General features: G+C 40.8%; 1 protein-coding gene and 1 long non-coding RNA gene across 4 annotated transcripts in view; both read right to left on the bottom strand.

Moving 5' to 3' along the window:
* Positions 1-16,722, bottom strand: part of LOC307040461 (uncharacterized protein) — a 53,130-nt gene that overhangs the window by 5,700 nt on the left and 30,708 nt on the right. The window lies entirely within an intron of this gene.
* On the bottom strand, positions 10,335-11,810 carry LOC307039294. Its single transcript, XR_013808197.1, has 2 exons — positions 10,704-11,810; positions 10,335-10,483 (listed from the first exon to the last, which is right to left on the bottom strand). It is a non-coding gene; the product is annotated as an uncharacterized lncRNA (long non-coding RNA).

The following is a 16,722-nucleotide window of genomic DNA, read 5'->3' as shown; positions in this document are numbered from 1 at the left end:
TTTCAATCCTCAATAATACAATACAATACAATCCTCTTCTCTTTTCCCCCTTATCTGGGCAACAGACAGAGTGCAATAAAACAGCAGCCTTTTGAAAAGGTAAAGTATATACAATTAAAATAATACAGTTTAAGTTCGATTTCTGTGCATTATCCTCTTCTCTTTAGTTTTCTGCAAATGTGCAAGGGTAAAATGCAGCAGCACCCTCTTCTCTTTTGACACGCACAATCCTCGGACCTGAGCAACAAAACACAATAATATCCCTGTGTCATTCCAAATATATACTGACAAAAATCAGAAATCACTTTATAAAAACAGCCACTTTGTTACTAAATATGTGCCTATGACAGGATTGTGTTCTTACCCGTTTAATGTGACTTCTGTTTTCGGACATCACTGGACAGCTTCTCAACATCGGGCATGTAAGATGTAACTTTAATCTTCACGCAGGACTGCAAGCTCTCATCTGTGAGGCGGGTGCGGTATTTGGATTTTATGTAGTTCATGTTTGAGAATATCTGCTCGCACAGGTATGTTGATCCAAAGATGGATAATACTCCAAATGCATATTTCTTCATGTTCCTATAACTGTCTGGAAGAGCATTCCATGTTTCAAACACAAGTTTCTCGGGTGTTGGGAGGCTTTCAATTTCGCTCCATTTGTGGCTTTGGGCAAGCTGGGCTTTCTGGCGAGTGACGTCTTCAAGCTCGGCTGTCAGACTTTTGAATTTGGACATCCATAAATCTTTGTCAGCTATATCAGCCATTTCCATTTCAAGGTCAGCTTGATTTACTCCTGGGAATGTGTGCAACAAAGACGGGTCAATCTCCAGGGGTGTGACAGGGAAAGATAGTGTCATTTTTTCCTTTCGAACTCGCTAAATCTGCTCCCAAATGCAGTTTGCATATCAACGATCGCACCTTGTAAATAATCACCGTTGAGTGTGTGATCGTGATGGGCTTCTTTGAACTCTCTCAGGGAGGGGAAGTGAGAGAGCGTGCCTCGCTGTACATCTCTGGCGAATACAGTCAGCTTGCGCTCGAATGACAAAACAGCTTCCAGCATTTGCAGTGCAGTGTTTCCCCGGCCCTGGAGACTTTTATTCAGCATGTTTAGGTGACTTGTCATATCCACCATAAAGTGCAGTTTTTCCAGCCACTCGGTATCTTCCAGTTGCGGGTAGTTCAGGTTTTTGCTTAACAGGAATGTTTTCACATGTTCTAAACAAGCAACAAAGCGACGCAAAACCTCACCCCTGGACAGCCACCGGACTTTGTTGTGTAGCAGGAGATCGGAATATTCGCTGTCAACTTCATCTAGAAATGCACGGAACTGAAGGTGGTTTAATGCTTTTGCAATTATCTTGTTCACCATCTCGATGACAAGGTTCATCACCTCCATACACTCCGGTGGGAATGTTTGTGCACACAGTGCTTCTTGGTGCAAGATGCAGTGAAATGCAAGCAGATTTCGATCCAACGCTTTCTGTAGTAAAGTCACAAACCCCTTTTGTGATCCTCTCATACTGGGTGCCCCATCTGTAGCCACTGAAATCAGGTGGTTGGTGTTTATTCCATTGTCATTTAAACACTTCAGCACAGGCACAGCCTCACATATGTCCTCCCCGCGTGTTTGGCCTTTCAGTGGTATTAATTCGATCATTTCTTCTTGCGGCCCATCAGAGTTCACATACCTGCATAACAGCGCTGCCTGTTCAATATCGATCACATCACACGACTCATCACAGGCAATTGAGTATGCTGGAGCTGAATTAATGTCCTTGATTTGCTGATTGGTGATGTTGTCTGCCATTTTAATGGCCCTTTCCTTCACTGTCTTTGCGGAGAGAGGCATGTCTTTAATTTTCTGTATTATCTCGGTTTTGTTTTTGAAGTCTGAAAATAGGTGCTCTGATATTTTAATGAATGAATCCTTCATGTAGTCACCATCTGTGAACGGTTTTCCACGCTTTATTATCTCCCGGGTTGCAACAAAACTAGCAGCAGTAGTGGAGTTTGGAGATGCAATCCACTTCTTAAATCTATCTTTGCGCTCCTCTAATTTCTCCAGAAGTAATGCAATCGCACTTTTTCTCTCACTCCCAACTGGGTACTCGGATGCAAATGTAGCATGCCTTCCATGGAAATGTCTTTCCACGTTACTCTTTTTGTTATTTGACAATTTCTCATTACAAAGCAAACATACAGGCAATCCTTCCGCATTGGCAATGAAAGCAAATGATTCGGTCCAAGAACTGTTGAATCCTCTGTTCTCCTCAGCTATCTTTCTCTTGTTCCCTTTGGGATCCATGGCCCATGACACACCCGCCGGTTTGTTAGCAACAGTTAGCACCTCGGAGTTACGCGGTTAAATTACGCGGTTAAAACACGCGCAACCTGAGGCGGAGTTCCCTCCCCCTACGCTGCTGTGAATGGTTGATGACCTGAGGCGGAGTTCCCTCCCCCTCGATGACGTGAGGCGGAGTCCCCTCCCACTCCTCCGTCGCGAATATCCAGTCTAGCCCTGACCCTGGCACTACGCCGAGCTGAAACGTGTGTCGCAGGCTATGACGTAAATCTTCGTTGACAGAAATGTTAAATTAAATTAAATAAAATATTTATTATACACATTTTTACAGCATTGGATAATAAATTATATTAAAACAAAAAATATATTCACACCATCTTTTTCCATTTTCATATTTTTGAAAAAGCTCCAGGGAGCCACTAGGGCGGCGCTAAAGAGCCGCATGCGGCTCTAGAGCCGCGGGTTGCCAAACCCTGCCCTAACCTAACCCTAAAACCGAAACAAAGTAACCAAAGACCGAAAAGAAACTAACATTTTCGCGCACAATTTCGGAGCGCACAATTTCGGCTGCCACGACGACTCAGAAGGTGCCAAATATCCTTATGTTGCCATGTTAGCAATGCGCTGCCTGGCTGTATCTGCTACCTCTGTCCCTAGCGAGAGGGTGTTCTCCACACAGGAGACATTGTTAGTGCCAGCAGATCTGCCCTTTCGGCAAGCAATGTGGACAAGTTAATTTTCTCTCTACATATCAAACATACCGGTAAAACAGCATCGTTTGCTGTGAAAGCATATAACTCTGTCCACACAGAATTAAATCCTGTGTTCCTCCGGTATTTTTCTTTGATTTATCCATAGTTCGCTCATCGAGCCGGGGGTCAGTTTATTCACCCGCAGGAAAAGGCGCTGGCGCGGGACCGTAGCAGGATGTGACGCATATTTTAGTTGACCTAATGTTCCCTAGGACAGGGGGTTGCCGACCCCTGTCCTAGGGGAATGATCGGAAACATTCCAATCCAGGACAAGTTCAGCCCCTTTCCAATGTGATGCTAAATTGCTAAATAGTTGCTAGCTCAAACGGGGAGCTCGTAAGCTAACGGAGAATGTACAATTTTTGACGATTTACATCTCACAAATTAATCCAAACTACTACATTTCCATTTTTGGAAACCTTTACAAAGTGGCACCGTAACTCCGATTGACCTGACATTTTGCACACTTATTCAGGTGGACCTACTCTACATATTATCTCCTTGAACCCCAAAGCTCCGCCTACTTCATTTTTTTTTTATTAGCATAATGTTAAAAACAGTAAAATATTACCTTCAATTTCTTCTTTTTCAACGCCAAACTTAGTATACAGCATCGGTGGAGGGTCAAACACATTACCGTAGAAAATGAGTATGCTCAGTCGATAAATATGCCCGTCATTAATCTAAACCTGTTTGCAAAAAGGCGGGGCTTAGAAAGAAATGCTCATAACTGTTTAGGGTTAGGGTTACCCCTAACCCACACACACACCGGCTCTGCTGGGGGCAAATTCAATTACAACAGACACCTATACAATCAACAACAGACACCTACTGACTGTACAACACACACATACAGCTCCTAAAGCATATCATGTATATCAGCTACAGCCCTTGTTTATTTTATTATGTGAAGCACTATATGGTTTCATGAAAAATATGTACTAAAGCATACAAATAAAGTGTGTAATGTAGGCCTGTTACATATATTATTACTGTTCTCACTGTAAACATCGTGTCTGAATGAAACCAGTTGTATTAAAAGAAAATACCCTAACATCCAGGGGAAATGTGATTAGTGAGTAAACAAACGGTAGAGGGCAGAAAGTCCGATGCACATTTGATCATCTTGAATAACTTATAATCACAACGGGAACCGTTTGCAGAGCTGTGCTTCGTTGACATAAGTCCAGCCATGCGTCACGCCTCTTTTAAACATCACTGTTGGCTGAAATCGTCTCCGGAGAATACTTCAGTGTACCCTCGGTTATAGCTCCACCAGAGAGACTCCTCTCTCCTCTACATCTTTGTACCCTCGGTTATAGCTCCTCCAGAGAGACTCCTCTCTCCTCTAAATCAGTGTATCCTCGGTTACGGCAGCTCCAGACAGCCTCCTCGAAAATCGATCTTCGACGAGCCTTTAGAGAAATTTGTTTTCCTTCGAGAAGGCGCGCCGACATCCGTTTCCGGGTCGCTGCCGGAGGACCTGGGAGTGTGGGACGCGAACATTTGAGAAATGAGAAACGGCTAATTTCCAAGGATGCGCTACCATGGAAACCAAACAATGGTTTAGCTGTATTAAAGTCCGAGTGGAAACAGTCCTGAGTAAATCTGATTGTGTCAAAAATCGGGAGAAATGCGGGAGAAACATGACCCCGGGAGGAAACCGGGAGAGGGCAATGAAAATGGTAGTCTCCTGCGAAAATCGGGAGGCTTGGCAAGTATGACACACACGCACACGCACAGACACACACACACAGACACACGCACACATACACTTTGTATTGTATTATTGTATGAGAGAGGTTCCAGGTTGAATTGAGGCGAATATTTGTAATGTTCAGATGTTGTTGTGTTTAATATTCATGAGTATATTTGTCATTGTTCAAATGATAAACATTAGCATAAAGCATATTTGTCCACTCCTATGTTGATAAGAGTATTAAAAACTTGAAAAATATTCCTCTAAGGAACATTTAAAACAGATAAAAAATGTGCGATTAATCGCGATTAACTATGGACAATCATGCGATTAATCGCGATTAACTATGGACAATCATGCGATTAATCGCGATTAAATATTTTAATCGACTGACAGCCCTAATAGTTATTGATAAGAGTTTAATCCTTATGCTGGCTCTTATTCAGTACCAGCAGATGCCGAGGAGGTCGAAAAGATTCAGGGTCCACCAGGGAAATTACAACTGAGGCGAAAGAAAGGGAACGACAGGAAGTACAGGAAGTTGACAGAGGTCTTTTCATTATTTTGCTCGCCCTCAGCCAAAAGATTTTGACTTATTTTTTTCTTCTCACCCACAACAAACTTCCAAGAAAGCCATTCCTAAAGTATTCCACACTAAGGATGGGACAAATAGGAAATGGTTAACTTACTGTGAATCATCGCACTCTCTGTATTGCTCGCTGTGTCTCATGTTTGCCAAGCCTGCCAGTGACAATGCTTTAGTGAAAGGAGGCATGCAGGCATGGAAGCATGTTCACCAGAGAATTGAAGAGCATGAAAGAAGCGGGTTGCATCGAGATAGTGCAAATGCATATTTCTTAAGAGCAAGCAGAGCTGATATCAGTAGCCTACTGAGAGACAAACAAATGTCAGCCCACTGAGAGGAAGTGAGGAAGAAAAGACAAGTTATGGAGTGTGGTTAATGTCATAAAGTTAATTGCTAAGCGTGGACTCAGCTACAGGGGTGGTAGTCATGAAGCAGCGTATAGCCTTGAAAATGTGGCCTTGGACTAGGGATGGGAACGATTAATCGAATATTCAAAATTATTCAGGTATTCAAATAATTATTCAGGTATTCGAATATGAGTTATTAATTTCTTTTTATTAATTATCTTTTTTTTTGTTTTTTTGGGAGGGATGCCTAAATTGATTACATATTATCAGATTGAATAATTCAATCTATACGACAGTGCCATAGCTAAATGTGTTAGGTGGCGCCTAAAGGTGTGTTTTGCTCCGCTCACCGGTCCCTCACAGCGGGCAGAGCTGCAGGTGCTGATCTCTCTCTCTCTCGCGTCCGGTTATACTTCACTCGCGTTTATGTCCAAATCCATCAGATCTAGCTAGTTCTAGCTAATGATATGGCTGCTGCCCCTCCCTACACGCAGATCACGCAGACTTAAACCTCATCTTATGCCCAAATGCGCTCCGCAGCCGTTTCGAGGTTCTGGCGCTAACAGTTCATGAGCATGCTCCCCCGCCCCCTGTCAACACTTGCGATACATGAGTGGCCAGCCTAAACAAAAATAAGCGCTGCTTGGCAACCGTGTGTGGCGGCAAAGTACATAGACATTTTGACAGGAGAGATTTAGCTTTGCTGGTATTCAACATATTTTACCAGTCATAGTCCGGTAATTATTTACACTCTAAGAAGAGTTCTACACAACAGACATGGCGTCAAAAAGGAGTAATGTGTGGAAATATTTCGACCAGGTTAGTGAGTGCGGTGTAGAGTGCAAACTATGCCAAATTAAACTTATATACATACTATAATACCCGCAACCTCCGTTCCAGCTGAGAGGGTCTTCTCTACAGCTGGCCTGATTGTGAATCGCCTCACATGAAAGCTGTAGGCCTATAGCTGTCAAATTGTGATCACCAGTTCAATACATTTGACAAATTCGACTTCGTTTCTATACTTATTTGAACATGTATTTATTTATTTCCAAAAGTTAATGAAATCTTTTTTTTTTATATATATATATATAGGATATGTACATTTCGGTTAACCGGTTAATCTTTTTTGGGGGGTCGAATATTCGAATATACATTTGCTTTCAAATTCCCGTCCCTACCTTGGACCATGGGAACTTCTTGGAAATTATTATGCTGCCGAGCAAATATGATACCACCCTTCAAGAACACGTCAATAAATGCATTAAGAAGAGCAAGAGGTTGCATGAGGCTGGAGGTGCAGGAAGGGGGTCTTTACTAACTCTGCTCTCAAAGCAAACAGTGAACAAAATCATTGATGTCATTCGTATTTTAATCCAACACACAAAGTTTGCAAGTGAAGTTAAAAATGCAAAGATGTTTTCGATCCAACTTGACACAATACAAGATCTGACATCCAAGGACCAGTGTGCAGTAGTCCTGAGGTATGTGACTGATGTCATCCATGAGAGGCTTATAGAGAGGCGAAGTCCCGCCCATCTACTTCCGACCCATGGGACCCCGGAAGCGGAAAATTATACATTGACGTCAATGGAGAGAGAAAAGTCATCTTTCGATCCCGTTTGAATTGTGCCACGAATGACACATATGATGTTTTTCAAATTAAAAGAACATTTTGCAAGTCAAAAAAATAAAAATGTGTCGTAAAACTGTGAAGTTACAATTTTGTTTGTGTGAAACCGCTCAGTGAACTACAGGTCTCTGGTCTCGCACAATACGCGTCACCATCACAAAGATGGCTGTCACGTTAGTAAATTTCACCTGTTTCTTTCAGAATGAGGCGAAAAAGTATAAAACGAGGTGAAAATCACTACAAGTCTGGGCATGTTGAGAGCTGTACATACACGAAAGGGAGCGGTTCTGTAAGAGCCAGCATGCGGGACCGGCTTTACAAGGTTTCAGTGAGTAATATGAGTGCAATGTTTAAGGTTAATGTCAGCTAGCTAACAAGGTACACTAACGTGTTTTGTTTTAGAAACTAGTTTTCTCCTTAAGAACTTTGTGGTGTCTGTGTATGCTGTGGATAACATTAGTGTTCACAAGAACAAGATACACTCCCGTGTTTTGTTTTAGTTGCTCTTCAGATTGAAACGGCCAGTTCTATATCGACTATATGTGTGATCTCCTTTTTACATCTCGTTGTGTCATTTGAGTTTATTTGCTGTGTGTAGATTCAAGGATTTTGGTTATCTTGTCCAGGGATGCAAACTTGTCACCTTTCGCGAAATTCTCCGTTTTGAATCCAAAATAGGTCGTTTTTGTGATTCCTGTAGATCTGCAATAAAAATATTTTTGGGGTATGGGAGGGGGTCTGGGACCCGGATTAATGTGCGGCCGCGAGCTTTTTTTATATATATTATAATGAAGCGCGAGCTGTGTGCTCGAGTCTTCCTGCCTGTCGGCTCTGCTCATGATGTATAATAAGCCTCTGCTGCTCGGCGATGATGGTCTAGCTTCAGCAGCTACATTACCTACGGTGCGTTCGTTAATATTAACTGTGCGTCCGGAGTCCCTGTGGCACAGACTGGACCGCTGGTGAACAGCTGTTAGAACGGGCCGTTCAGGTGTTCACAGTAGAGCTCCCTGTCGGAGCGGCAGAGCGTGATGTGCACTGAAAAGTTTTTTTTTCCCGTCGCAATATTATCGTTGAGCTAGCTAACTAGCATACATTGTCACTATCTGCTAACGTTAGCTTTAGCCTTCGTTTTCTAATCGTTTTTTTCATAGGCTATAAACAGAGGTGGTATAAGTATATCTTGTAATTGATTAAAATTAGAAGTACTCAGTTCTTGTACTTGAGTAAAAGTAGAAGTACCAGAGTGTAGGAATACTCTGTTACAGTAAAAGTCCTGCATTCCAAATGTTCCTCAAGTAAAAGTAGAAAAGTATTATTATCAAAATATAGTGAAAGTAGCGACAGTAAAAGTAGTCATTTTGCAGATTGGTCCATTTCAGAATAATATGATATGTTTTATAATGATTGATCATGAAAGTGTTCTCAAAGCTGGTAAAGGTGCAGCTAGTCTGAATGACTTTGTATACTGCAGGGTAGCTTTTGGATTTACTCCAGGTGGAACTAAAGTCTGATTTAACACTTGATTATATTTCACATCATTCATCCACATCTGTAAAGTAACTAAAGGTATTACATACATGTAGTGGAGTAAAAGTACAACATTTACCTCTGAACTGTAGTGGAGTAGAAGTACAAAGTAGCAAAACATTGAAATACTTAAGTAAAGTACAAGTATCTCAAAATTGTGCCCAAGTATAGTACTTGTTGAGTTTATGAACTTAGTTACTTTACACCAGTGGCTATAAAGATAGAAAGACTAAGCCTTGCACAGAGGCCTGAAAATACATTTTCAAAATGCTCAACAGTGCTGCCAAAATTATAAACTGACTACTACACAATTAAAATAAATGCTTTTTATATATTTCTATTAGATGTGACTCTATGGCGTTTCTGTTAATATTAACACTGCTGCTTTAGTTGTTCTGACTGCTAAAATCCTGTTATTCCTCATTTTAAAGCCGATATTCTGTGGGGTCAGGGGGCTCGGATCCTTGTCACCTTTTTCATACCTGATGAGTTTGCATCCCTGTTAATTTGTTTGGTTATCTAGGCACAGCTGTGTGTGACTCCCTCTGGTACACTGGTATGTGTTTTCCTAATGTAGAGAGCATTGATTAATTAATAAACTACACACTGACTCTAGATCCTGACCAAATCCTTATTTTTTGATCAAATGTTTTTCAAAAAAATGTATTGTATATTATATAACAGCTGCACATCACAGACCGGAGTCTCTGCTACTGTGGACCACGAAGGAGGGGATCATCATCCCCATCCCCAAAGACCCTGCATGGCATGGAAATCTCCTCCTCCTGGAACAATTCTACACCCAGCATATGCTCCCTGTGTTGGCCAGTAGAGAGGAGGACATTTAAATAAACATACTCTTAACACCCTCGGACTCTGCGTTGTGTTTCGTATGTGTGATGGGGTGTTATGCAGAGGGGAGGAAAACAGGACACAGCAGATTGGGATTGTGGTGGAGATGCTGAGCAGTTATTTAATTGTTGCGTGTAATTATTATTATACTGCGTGCTTCTTAGTTATTCCATCTTTTGCTGTAACATGGATCTGTATGTAACTCTATATTTACTTGTTATCTACCACACTTCCTTCTACATCATACACCATCATTATACATGGTGTATATAGGATATATATATATTTGTATAAATATCTGTAAATTGTATAATTTTATTTTTCGTATTTGGGATTTCTCTTTTGTCCACTCAAATACACTTGGCCCTTTCTCTTTTCCATGTGGAAAATGGCAGCTGCATATTCTGCTTTTCTCATCTGCTCCCTGTCTGCTCATCTACGATGAGAAAATTATATAATTAATTACTTATAATCATTTAAACCTGTTATTACCAATATTTCACAAATTCTTCATGTAAACTTAAGAGCACAGCTGTATGTTGAGTATGTCAGCTTTGCTTGGTTCATCTTACTGGGGGGGGGGGGCTGCTACATGGATGTCGGTGCAGTCCACAATAATTTTGCAGCTGAAGGCAGAATGAATTTATTATTGACTCAGAATGAAGCACAACTTAATGTCATACAATACATTGACTTTATTTGTAATTGTGTAAAAAAAATATGAGCATTGATTAGCAAGCAGGACCTGCAGGAACAGAGAATGGTGATGGATGGAGCTGGGAAGAGAGAAGAATAAAGAAAACAGATCAACTTTATTATCGGATATTAAAAATTCAATTTCAAAACAAGTTGCCGCTCCAACAGTTTTCTAGTGTGTAAAGATGATTTCACATGACCAATGCAAAATATCACACTCAATACATGTGTGTCTCTGAGGGGTGCATTGTGCCTTTGATGTATATAAATAATATACCATAACCAAATACTATTACGTACAGTGGAAATCAGGTTGCCAAAGCAGGTCAGTCCAATGTGCATGTTCCTCAGGGTCTCAGCAGTTACAGGTGAGGTAAAGAAAATAAAAGAGAAAAAGGTCAGTAACAACACTTTAAAGTAACAACACTGAATAATTATCTCTTAATAATTTTCTCTCAGTAATCACTCAACTACTGTCTTTCCAACAAACAGATTGACTCACTCGCACTATCATCACAATGAAACACGTCCAGAAGAATGTCATGCAAAGCTGCCTGCCTTCCTTCCTTCGACTCTCCCTGAACTGCCTGATCTTTTAATGGTCAATGTTAACCATTTGTGCAGATAGCATTAAGTAGAAAAGATCGCTGATACTAATGTGGCGTTAGCCTACCTCCCGCCCCCTTAGCACCTGGTGGAGGGGGCGATAGGCTACTCTTCAAATGTTTCACAAAATACTTACCATCATGACTACTCTTACTGTTTAACATTTTGGTTTACTTCATGTTAAGGCTAATACAAATGACAAGGCTAAGTAATGTAATATAATGCTAACTAACATGCTCGCTACTAGCTAGGTAGCTAACTTGACTATGTTCCATGCAAAACATGTAGCCTATATTGCCTGATATGTTTGGTCCAACGACTCCTGGTCCTTTCATCAGACGGGAAGCGATAGAACGAGCAAGTGGTATGATCTCTTTTGTGATTACAACCTCGTACAAAGCACACAGGCATCTTGTAAAAGTGAATTTATTGGAGCAATCTCTTATATTTATTGGAGGGAATAAATCAGTCTTCTTCTTCCTCTTTGCTTTGCGAGTCACAACCAGTCTTGGAGCATTATCGCCTATGACATCACTTACGCGACCCAGAATGCATTTGGGATTTGTAGTCTTTCTAGTTGCGTATTATTCATAGTCTTATATTTCAGCATTTTTACGACAAACTGTGACTTTTTTTGCATGGAAATGATTGTTTAAGATTGACAAACATCATATGTGTCATTCGTGGCACAATTCAAACGGGATCAAAAGATAACTTTTCTCTCTCCATTGACTTCAATGTATAATTTTCCGCTTCCGGGGTCCCATGGAGGCTCCCGGAAGGGGAGGGACTTCGCCTCTCTATAGTAGGGGTGGGCGGTCCTCCCCTTCCGGGAGCCTTCATGGGACCCCGGAAGCGGAAAATTATACATTGAAGTCAATGGAGAGAGAAAAGTTATCTTTTGATCCTGTTTGAATTGTGCCACGAATGACACATATGATGTTTGTCAATCTTAAACAACCATTTCCATGTAAAAAAAAGTCAGTTTGTCGTAAAACTGTTGAAATATAAGACTATGAAAAATACGCAACTAGAAAGACTACAAATCCCAAATCGCATTCTGGGTCGCGTAAGTGATGTCATAATGCTCCAAGACTGGTTGTGACTCGCAATTAAAGCAAAGAAGATCTCATAACTGATTTATTCCCTCCAATAAATATAAGAGATTGCTCCAATAAATTCACTTTTACAAGATGCCTGTGTGCTTTGTACCAGGTTGTAATCACAAAAGTGATCATACCACAATATACATGTTTTGCATGGAACATAGTCGAGTTAGCTACCTAGCTAGTAGCGAGCACGTTAGTTAGCATTACATTACTTAGCCTTGTCATTTGTATTAACCTTAACATGAAGTAAACCAAAATGTTAAACAGTACGAGTAGTCATGATGGTAAGTACTTTTTAAAACATTTGAAGAGTAGCCTATCACCCCCTCCACCAGGTGCTAAGGGGGCGGGAGGTAGGCTAACGCCACATTAGCATCGGGGATCTTTTCTACTTCATGCTATCTGCACAAATGGTTAACATTGAATATTAAAATATCAGGCAGTTCAGGGAGAGTCGAAGGAAGGAAGGCAGGCAGCTTTGCATGACATTCTTCTGGACATGTTTCATTGTGAGGATAGTGAGGGTGAGTCAATCTGTTTGTTGGAAAGAGTGATTACTGAGAGCAAATTATTAAAACAGATAATCATTCAGTGTTGTTACTTTAAAGTGTTGTTACTGACCTTTTTCTCTTTTATTTTCTTTTCCTCACCTGTAACTGCTGAGACCCTGAGGAACATGCACACTGGACTGACCTGCTCTGGCAACCTGATTTCCACTGTGCGTAATAGTATTTGGTTATGGTATATTATTTATATACATCAAAGGCACAATGCACCGCCCAGAGACACACATGTATTGAGTGTGATATTTTGCATTGGTCATGTGAAATCATCTTTACATACCAGAAAACTGTAGGAGCGGCAACTTGTTTTGAAATTGAATTTTTAATATCCGATAATAAAGTTGATCTGTTTTCTTTATTCTTCTCTCTTCACAACTCCATCCATCACCATTCTCTGTTCCTGCAGGTCCTGCTTGCTAATCAATGCTCATATTTTCTTTAGGACTGTCATTCAATTAAAATATTTAATTGCGATTAATCGCACGATTGTCCATAGTTAATCGCGATTAATCGTAAATTAATCGCACATTTTTTATCTGTTCTAAATGTACCTTAGAGGAATATTTTTCAAGTTTGTAATACTCTTATCAACATATGAGTGGACAAATATGCTTTATGCTAATGTTTATTATCATTTGAACAATGACAAATATTTTCATAAATATTAAACACAACAACATCTGAATATTCGCCTCAATTCAATCTGGAACCTCTCTCATACAATAATACAATACAATAGTGTGAGTGTGTGTGTGTGTGTGTGTGTGTGTGTGTGTGTGTTAGGGTGACCAGATGTCCCGCTTTGCGCGGGACTGCACAGCATTTTCACGACTTTTGGTGCGTCCCGCAAATTGAGACGATGTCCCGCATATTTCATTTTGATTGGCTAAAATGCTTTTCTAAAATCACCTTTATTCAATGGCTGTTGAGAAAGCAGGGAAGGCTATCATCACGGGGGTGTGTTTGCTGTCAATCAAACTGTAACACACGGCGGGTACTGGTCAAGTGTTAACCAATGAGAGTAACTCACTCACACACACCCCGCCGCGGCCCCCGCCAAACAACAACAACGAAAGTCAGCCAATAACGCAGGCGACGCAGCAGGTTATGGAAAATGGAGGAAACTGAAACTACAGCTAAGAAGAAAAGAAGATGCACATACAACAAAGACTGGGAAGAAACTTACCCGTGGGTGAAGCCGGTGCAGATTAATTTAATAATTGTTCAATTTCACAAGGCGGTGAATACGACGTCAAAAGACACAGAGAATGCGATTCTCACAAGAAACGTGTCGCTCAAAAAGAGACATCCCACTCTATGGAGACATTCCTACTCAAACCAAAAAATGATGGCCACTCAGACAAGGTAACAGCAGCAGAAATAACAAGTGTTTACCATACAGTGCAACACTCCCAACATACAGGTCAAATGACTGTGGTAACAAGCTAGCGCCGACCATTTTTCCAGACTCTGAGATAGTAAAGAAAATGTCATGTGGTCGTACAAAAGCAGCGTCCATAATAACAGATGTGCTTGCCCCTGCCTCTGTGGAGAGTTGTTTGACAGAGTTAAAGACACCAGTGGTTCTAGGTGACAAAATAGCCCACACACTTATTTTATGTATTATTATGTTTTTGTTCCCTCCTGGCCAGTTTTGATTTGTATTTATGTTTTAATTGTATCTATTAATTTATGTTGTACCTACTTTTACAGGTAATACACTAGTTGAATTAGGAAGATGCATTTCTAAACACTTGAAGTGAATAATGCCTGCTGCCTTGGTTAGCCTTAGTTTACTTTTTCTTCATCAAGATACTAAATTGTTACTGCATTTTGACTTCACTTTCTGTCATTGTTTATTTGATGCTGTTGAATAAACCAAATGATGCTGTTGAAAGGGCGTCCCACATTGTCCCACACAAACATACTCCTTGTCCCACATTTGGTTTGTTGGGACCTGGTCACCCTAGTGTGTGTGTGTGTGTGTGTGTGTGTGTGTGTGTGTGTGTGTGTGTGTGTGTGTGTGTGTGTGTGTGTGTGTGTGTGTGTGTGTGTGTGTGTGTGTGTGTGTGTGTGTGTGTGTGTGTGTGTGTGTGTGTGTGTGTGTGTGTGTGTGTGTGTGTGTGTGTGTGTGTGTGTGTGTGTGTGTGTGTGTGTGTGTGTGTGTGTGTGTTGGAGCTATGTGCAACCAGTATGCAACTCAAGGCATATGCTCGAACGGGAGCTGCCTGGACGCTGCAATCATGTTGCAAGCACTATCCGTGCTGAGTGTGCTGAATTCTCGTACAATGTCCCGCTGTCTGGCTACCTGCATTAAGTCAAGTGCTCGGCGCAGTTGTCGGTGAAATGTCGCTCCTCTGTTTTCACAGCTCCTTATATCCCTTAGCGCAGCTAGCAAGCACCAGATGCTAACAACAATACATGTAAGATCTCTTTCTCGCACCACACATACACACACCCTCCCGGTCCTCCCGATGGCCAGTCGGTGACTGCCTGCCGGTGAACGTGGAAGTGTGGTCTGCCGCAAGCGGACTGCAGGAGCGGGGCTGTCAGCATCAGCTTGTAGATGGCATTTTAAACTCGATGCGCTCTGAAACTACGGGGCGGCCGAGGACAAAAAATACAAATGCGTTAATCGCGTTAAAATAATTAGTGGCGTTAATTTTTTTTTTGCGTTAATGCGTTATTAATGAGTTAACTTGACAGGCCTAATTTTTTTACACAATTACAAATAAAGTCAATGTATTGTATGACATGAAGTTCTGCTTCTGAGTCAATAATAAATTAATTCTGCCTTCAACTGCAAAATTATTGTGGACTGCACCGACATCCATGTAGCTGCCCCCCAGTAAGATGAACCAAGCAAAGTTGACATACTCAACATACAGCTGTGCTCTTAAGTTTACATGAAGAATTTGTGGAATATTGGTAATAACAGGTTTAAATGATTATTAGTAATTAATTATATAATTTTCTCATTGTAGACGAGCAGACAGGGAGCCAGATGAGAAAAGCAGAATATGCAGCTGCCATTTTCCACATGGAAAAGAGAAAGGGCCAAGTGTATTTGAGTGGACAAAAGAGAAAGGGAGCTTAGCTGTTAATCAGTCCAGGGAACTGAAAACTACTAACTCCACTAACCCACTGAAAAACAGTCCGTAGAGATTTAAAGGCATAGTTGTAGTTCAGTCCAACGTTTCATATGGATTCATTTGACAACAATCAACTATTTTCATAAAGAATATATATTTTTTTCAAATTCAAAGTCAACTTTATTGTCAATCTTACTCAGTTTGTGTTTATAGACAGAGAGATCAAAAAGACGTTTCCAACAATCCCAAATACGAAAAATAAAATTATAAAATGTACATATATGTATACAAATATATATATCCTATATACACCATCATGTATAATGATGGTGTATGATGTAGAAGTGTGGTAGATAACAAGTAAATATAGAGTTACATACAGATCCATGTTACAGCAAAAGATGGAATAACTAAGAAGCACGCAGTATAAAAATAATTACATGCAACAATTAAATAACTGCTCAGCATCTCCACCACAATCCCAATCTGCTGTGTCCTGTTTTCCTCCCCTCTGCATAACACCCCATCTAGACCCTCCAGAAAAACGTGATTCTGCGATCGCAGAATTTGCCGCATAATCAGAAACATGGCGCAGATTTTTAAAAGGCCGCATATTTATCAACAGGCCGCATAATCCCCGCATTTTTCCACACAAAGTTGAGAAAAAAAAAAGTTAACTCGTCTTGACGTGACGTCATCAGCTCGCGCATCACAGAATGTAAACAACAACTGTATAAAGTGAACGTGTGGTGCTCACACGATAGAGAAAACACCTATAGATGAAAAATCTAATCCATCTCATTTACGACGAACATTTCTACTAAAGACCGGGCAAAAAGTGGGGGGAAACTATTATGCACCCCGTGCAACTGTGTGTTGGAGCATAAGAGAAAATCGACGGTGGCGACCCACTTTGATTCATTCAAACATTCGAAAATGCTTTCTGCTG

The sequence above is a fragment of the Notothenia rossii genome, assembly GCF_949606895.1.
Source record: "Notothenia rossii genome assembly, chromosome: 5".
Classification (NCBI taxonomy): domain Eukaryota; kingdom Metazoa; phylum Chordata; class Actinopteri; order Perciformes; family Nototheniidae; genus Notothenia; species Notothenia rossii.
This window is presented reverse-complemented; position numbering and strand designations above follow the sequence as displayed.